At 45.8% G+C, this 7,281-nt stretch overlaps 1 pseudogene; it reads right to left on the reverse strand.

Moving 5' to 3' along the window:
* Nucleotides 1-6,346: 6,346 nt before the first annotated feature.
* On the reverse strand, nucleotides 6,347-7,281 carry LOC103651235 (50S ribosomal protein L20-like; annotated as a pseudogene).

Genomic DNA, 7,281 nt, shown 5'->3' on the forward strand with positions numbered 1-7,281 from the left:
GGTTCGCCGCCATAACCGTGACACCATGCCTCCTTTGGTGCACAGCTGACCTATTGCCGCCGCCGCGGGACTACAGGCGGCCATCATCGTCCTCCGCGTACACCGTCGGGGCTCGTGCGGCGTCTTCTGGTATGTGACCCTCTGAACCTCCGCCCTTACCGCGCGTAGCATATGCCATCAGGCTTGGGGGCAGGATCATCGCGGGGGAAGAGGGTGGTCGAAATCAGGGTAGTCAAGTTCTCGATCCATTTGTGGGCTGCGCAATTGAGTTGTGGGCGCAGACGCAGCGATCGGGCGCGCCGGCGGTGTTGAACGCCCCTACCGGGTGCTCGCTAGGCCGCGGCGTGACTCAAGGAAGGAGACGCTTCTTAGACCGGTGATCTGGAAATGGACGGTGTAGAATAGATCATGGCATACCCCTTGCGGCTTGGAGGCTTGACCGTTGGATCCACATCGTGCGGGCACGGTTAGATCTCGCTTTAATTAAATCCTCACCACAGATCTCTGAATCAATGGCGGATAGCGGCGTACCGGTTCACCAAAGCGTCATCTAATTGTGGCCATCGGAATGAGATCCAATGGCCAGAATCCATCCGTACCACTTCGGCGGTGCATCTTTGCAAAAGAGACCCCTAGTTTAAATGGAATCGACCCGCAGTCCACAACAGAGGAGTTATGAGTCATAGGCACTCTTGCGCAAAAGACCCTGTACTTTCCTGCATTTGTTGCGCAGTCCAGAGACTAAGGAAAACCATATAAATAATGTCTGAAATTGGTTTTTAACACAAAAATAATTCCTAGAACTTGTGTAATTCATATAAAATTCATACTTAGTCCAAATTGATTCATTCCAGTTTCTATAATTTTGTAATATTATTATTTATCACCTAGTGTCTCTGTTTGGACATGAAAACCATATTAAAATGTATCTCTTAATTAATCTTGTATCAAATACATAAAACCTTCAGAAATTTATAACTCCTTCATTTTAATTCCGAATTGACTCGTTCCAGTTGCGTTAGTTTCGTATAAATATTTACTATGCAATAACAATATTTATTATACCATGTCTCATTATTTTATAAGTAGATCTTTATTTAACCTATGTTGGTTAGTCTGGTTAAACTGATTATCATTGTAATCTACTAGAACATAATCTGAGGTCACTTTGTAACTTAGATTAAAGTTGGGATAATCATTTATAGAATAACCTCTCATATGATTTATACTAACCAATTTATAAAATAGTTTAATATTTTAATCACGCAGATCTCCCGTAAATCATAACTCCTTAACCATTACTCTGATCTTAGTGGTTCTCGATCCCGCTACCCCGTAGCTTCGCGTAGATCATTATTATTCAATTTGTTCTCATGTTTGGTGTGATGTTAATTTTGTCTATACCATGTATGCTTGTATTGCTATGACTAGCGCGAGGTTTCGAGGATCTGAAGAATCACCCTGGTAACTGGAATCTCAAGTGTCAGGCAAGTTGTGCCCTTGATTCACTTTTGTTACCCAATAATGTTCTTTATAATCATTTACCATGCATAGGTTTAATTTTGATGGGACCCAATAGGTCACCCTAGTCTGTTTATCCATTTTACCTTGTTTACCCCTGAATCATATGGGTAGTTATGCTATTGCTTTACGTGGTTTTGGGTTAATATTTCATTGTATCCATGTTCCAATTATCTTGTTATTCTATTTATGTTCATGTCAAGATCATTATATTATTGTTAATTGGAACATGGAGCTTAACTTGAGAAACACGTGCCACCACAAGGGTTTAATGGGACGCCCTTGGCTGACTAATTAGGAAAGCTAGTGGAAGACTATCTTACCCGAAAGGGGCAAGGGCAGTAGGGGAGTGGTCAGTGTAGGGAGGTCCTTGGTTGATTTTGCTGCGATGGCGGTCAGACAAGAACCCTGCATTGGAGCTTCCCATAAACTGTAGCGGGTTTTCAGAAGCTAGTGGAACTTTGTAAAGGCCTCGTAGTGGATCCCTAGCCATTCACCTTGGTAGTGTCTAAGGGCCTAGCTAACCCTGGCGACATGGGAAACACGACTTGTGGGTAAAGGGTACAACCTCTGCAGAGTGTAAAACTGGTATACTAGCCGAGCTCACGGTCATGAGCAGCTCAGGACTCTCTGATGATTAAATTATGGAACTTAAACTTAATTTTTCATATGCATTGCATCGCAGGTGATGTTGTTACTTTTGTTCTACTACTTAATTGGGTTGGTATTTACTTATACTTAGTAATTGCTAATAAAATTTTGACCAACTTTAAAAGGAATGCTCAGCTCTAACCATCCTCTTTGGTAAGCCTTACACTTCACGTGAGCTCCCATCTTTGGTGAGTTCATGCACATTATTCCCCACAACTTGTTGAGCGATGAACGTATGTGAGCTCACTCTTGCTGTCTCACACCCCCCCACAGGTCAAGAACAGGTACCGCAGGATGAGGCGCATGGAGGATGCTGCGATGAGTTCGTGAGAGATCTAGACCGTCGTCTCCCAGTCAACTTTGGGTTGCTGGACCGTTATCTCCATATAATGTAATTATTTATTTATTTTGTACAAAACTCTGATTATATAGTAAAGATGTGACATTCGATCCTGTGCCATGATTCATCATATGTGTGAGACTTGGTCCCAGCACACCTGGTGATTATGTTCGCGCCCGGGTCTTGGTGCCCCGAAACCCGGGTGTGACACCAAGTCGGACACGTCTCTCTTCATCTACCGCCGCGGCGACGACACCGTCTTCCTTCTGCTCTATGTCGACGACATTGTGCTCACGACATCCACCGCCGACCTCCTACAATGCACGATCATCGCCCTGCAGCGAGAGTTCCCGATGAAGGATCTAGGGCCCCTCCACCACTTCCTCGGCATCACCGCCGAGTGCCGGTCCCAGGGTCTCTTCCTCCATCAGCGCCAGTACACCATCGACATACTAGAGCGGGCTGGCATGTCCGACTGCAAGCCCTGCTCCACGCCTGTCGACACTCAGGCGAAGCTCTCAGAGGACGACGGGCCCCGGTCACCGACGCGACATCCTACCGGAGCCTGACCGGCGCGCTCCAGTACCTTACCTTCTCCAGGCCTGACATCGCCTACGCAGTCCAGCAGGTGTGTCTGCATATGCACACCCCGCGGGAGCCTCATCTCACCGCTCTCAAGTGGATCCTGCGCTACCTCCGCGACTCCCTCGACTACGGCCTCCTACTCTGACCATCCCCGACGTCGAAACTCGTGGTCTACACCAACGCCGACTGGGCTGGATATCCAGACACGCGTCGATCCACCTCCGGTTACGTCGTGTTCCTGGGCGTCAACCTCGTCTCCTGGGCCGCCAAGCGGCAGCCCGTCATCTCTTGCTCCAGTGCTGAAGCCGAGTACCGTGCCGTGGCCAACGGCGTGGCAGAGGCCTCCTGGCTGCGACAGCTCCTCCACGAGCTCCACAGTCCCCTCCAGCGCGCCACCCTCGTCTACTGCGACAACGTCAGCGCAGTCTACCTCTCCACCAATCTCGTGCAGCATCAGCGCACGAAGCACGTGGAGATCGACATGCACTTCGTCCGCGAGCGTGTCGTCGCCGGTGACGTTCGGGGTTCTCAGCGTCCCCACCACGCTGCAGTTCGCCGACATCTTCACCAAGGGGTTACCGTCGAGTGTATTTTTAGACTTTCACTCTAATCTCAACATCTGTACATGATATAGTTGCGACTGCGGGGGTGTGTGTTAGAACTGTATTAGGGTTTATGAGGTCTCTCTTTGTACATTTACCATCTCAACGCTCTGTTTGTAATGGGCCAGGCCCAACTCAGTCTATTAATATACAGGCCCACACTAGTGTAGGGTTAGAGGTTTTTTCCATTCTACATGAATATGTGATTAGCATCACAAAGGGGCGAGTAAAACAACCCTCAAATGGTGTATTTCAACGTCTAGCTTGACCTGTTGGTGCATGCATGTATCTACTTGAATGACGAACAAAACTATGGCTGTTAGTAGGTGGGCATATTGGTAGGGGCCGGGTTACTACCCACTATCCTTTGGTTGCTGAGACTTAAGACGATCTTAAGGACGACGAGTGTCATGCACACGTAACACAGTTTCTACCAGACGGGGCCTAAAGCGTTCGAATGCATGGTGCCGCCTCTAGAAGCAACGTGACGCAGTCAGGGAACAACCAAGCTCTGCTACTTACGTTACTCTATTAGTATTTCGGATGAAACCTGCAAGCCGCAACAACATGAAGCCTGTTTGGATTCGCGGCTAAGGTTAGTCGCCGTAGCTTGCATATGTCGTACTGTCGCTGAACGACCCGACCCCACCCCACCTGCTCCAAGGAACATTAAAGAGGTGTTTGGTTTCTAGGGACTAATGTTTAGTCCCTACATTTTATTCTATTTTAGTTTAAAAATTGCTAAATATAGAAACTAAAACTTTATTTTAGTTTCTATATTTAATAATTTATAGACTAAAAAAGAATAAAATGAAGGGACTAAACATTAGTCTCTAGAAACCAAACACTCGCCTGCCTTTATTAATGTTCCATGCATGCTTTTGCTTTCATGCACGGCCGCAGCTTATTATTTATTGCTTTTACCATGCATTCTCGTCGTCCAACAGCGAGCTGGGTTTCAGGAGTTGAAACAGAGACCAACCAGAGTGTGTACTTCAGCTTTTGGTAACCCTTTCCTTCCTTTCTCAACTTCTTTCAAAGGTAACAGAGAAAAATGCACCCCTACTGAAAGAGATACTGATTCTCGGTGGAATAGACAAATGGAACAGTGTGGCAGCGATTTTTGCTTCGCAAGAACTTCACAGTCAGAAACCTCTCGATACATGATATGCTTACATACATGTCCTCGTCTACTAGCTAGATCCATCACGAATGTTCCGCGAAGACTACTCCTGGTGTCTGTTGCTCTTGCATGGTCGATAGGATAGGAATACAATTCACCTTATCTCCTGTTGTCGTCCCGGTCGAAGCTCGAAAATGAAAGTATGCTACGTGGGCGAATGGCATAAGGAGCAGCACCTCACGAGCAAAGGGAGCAGGAAGACCTCGCTCAGTTCACACGGTTTTTCAGCTTCCAGTGTACTTTAGACACCAAGCCCCCCCCCCCCCCCCCCCCCCCCCCCCCCTTTCGCGACCTGTAAAGACGCCAAAAGAACAATGTGGATTAACAATTTCCAATCGACACTGCCGATGATAATGCAACGCTGCTCTGCGATTTTATTCTCCAGATCGATGACAATGGCTTGTTGTGCATTCCAGCTAGTAGCTAGAGGAGAAGCAAGCAAGCTCAAAGCTAGCGCACCCAATCGCACGGCCGGCTAGGCTAGGCTTTGCTGCTCTGCTCCCATCAACGACATATGCAGTGTTCTCACTTCACTTGCATGGGAGAACGTTCAAAAGATATGTGCGGATTTGATGGCACAAAAGCGACGCGCACATTCCCTCCTCGAACGCGAATTTATGTCTCTCGTTCTCGTCTTGCTCTGTGGAGGAAGTGGGGAGAAAAAAAAGACAAGTGTTTATGCCATGTCGCCAGCACAGAAAAAGTTAGCCCAGTTCCTGTACACACTGAAACGCGTATTTGATTTTGAGGGACCTGGAATCAACGACAAATTGATTAGCTAGTACTGCATATTGATTGCTATGATTTACGAAACAGTAGGCACACCAGCAATTGTCAACGCACACACAAAAGAAAGAAAGAACACCTGGAAAGCATATATGTACACATAATCTGAACAAAGACGTCTCCCATAAAAAATATACTGGCATTATTGATACATATCAGGAAAGCTGAATTAGCTTACAGCTGTTTGTCAAGAAAACAGCTGAAAACAAGTTAACAAGATGCCACGATTTATTGCATGGCCAGTGGCTAACAAAAAGAGGTATGGAGTTGAAGAAACGATAGTCAATAACTAGCAACAGGGCTACACTGATCAAGCACGAATGCTCAACAAGTATTTTTCAAGTGAAACTTAAGGGTCTGTTCGGTTTGAGGGGGGTTTGAGGGAGATCGGAGGTGATTAAATCCCCTTCTATTCAGAAGGGGATTTAATCTCCTCCCATCCCTCTCAATCCATCCCTAACCGAACAAGTCTTAAAGGGCATGCATTCTACCTCGACAACAAGGCATACAAGAGATTCCTTTCTCTCTTTTTTTTCGTGTAGATCAGAAGTAGCATAGGTATACATTTAGTGTAGTTTCTTCAAAATGCATGCAAAGAACTTGGCAAGGCAGACAAGAGGAAATAACAATCTTGCATACTTTGACAAGCCAAATGGGTCAAATCTCTTTTACCTTGATACAGACTCAAATTGATTACTGAAGCTGTCAACATCATTACATCACACAGAGGATTATACCTCCATAAGACCATCAAGCCAACTGATGGGGGCCAAAAGAACAATAATGTGCACTTAGGTGCTTCAGTCATGTTTATCAACAGTAGTACAAAAAGGGAATAGCACTAGTAATGCAAAACTACATTAGTCACCAGGTAACACAAGCTACTAGCTAGGATTAGTAACTCTGAACTGCAAGGAAGGAATGCCATAATGAATCCAGTGACTCAATGAAAAATATGCTTCACAAGATAGCTGCTAGACCCTCCTTTTTGACAGGCCTGTTCCCTGGAAACCCTGTGCGGGATACATCAACAAGTGCCTTAAAGCTGTAAGGTTCATGCATCGACAGCTCTGAGAGCACCTTCCTGTTGAGTTGGATGTTCTCCTTCATTAATCCATGGATAAAGTTGCCATAATTCACCTGATAGTCAAATGCAAGAATACAGATGCAGGAAAGCTATGAGCACTTCCAACGGTAAAATGAGAGGCTGGTATTATTAGATGGTATAAAATTAGCATGATTATATGTTCCTAACAAATGCCAAAATTCCATTCTTTTTCACATACCCCGTGCAACCGTGTACCAGCATTGATGCGCTCAATCCAAAGGGGTCTCATGTCCCTCTTCTTGTTACGCCTGTCCCTATACGAATACTGCAAGAGGCTTTCTCGACTCTCTCCCTTGCTATCCTTATGCAATTCTTCGCCCTTCCCCTAAATCCCTTGGCCAACTTGAAAATCTTGCCCTTATTCATTTCTGCTTACTGGATATCCTGAAAAAATTCCCCCCCTTTCCTGCAACATTGCAAAAGATAGGGAAGGATATGTAAGAAAATAAGCAACTTGAGTGCAATAAACCACTAACCCTGTAGTTAGGAACATGTTCATATGTGC

Source organism: Zea mays, chromosome 3 (genome assembly GCF_902167145.1).
Source record: "Zea mays cultivar B73 chromosome 3, Zm-B73-REFERENCE-NAM-5.0, whole genome shotgun sequence".
Classification (NCBI taxonomy): Eukaryota; Viridiplantae; Streptophyta; class Magnoliopsida; order Poales; family Poaceae; genus Zea; species Zea mays.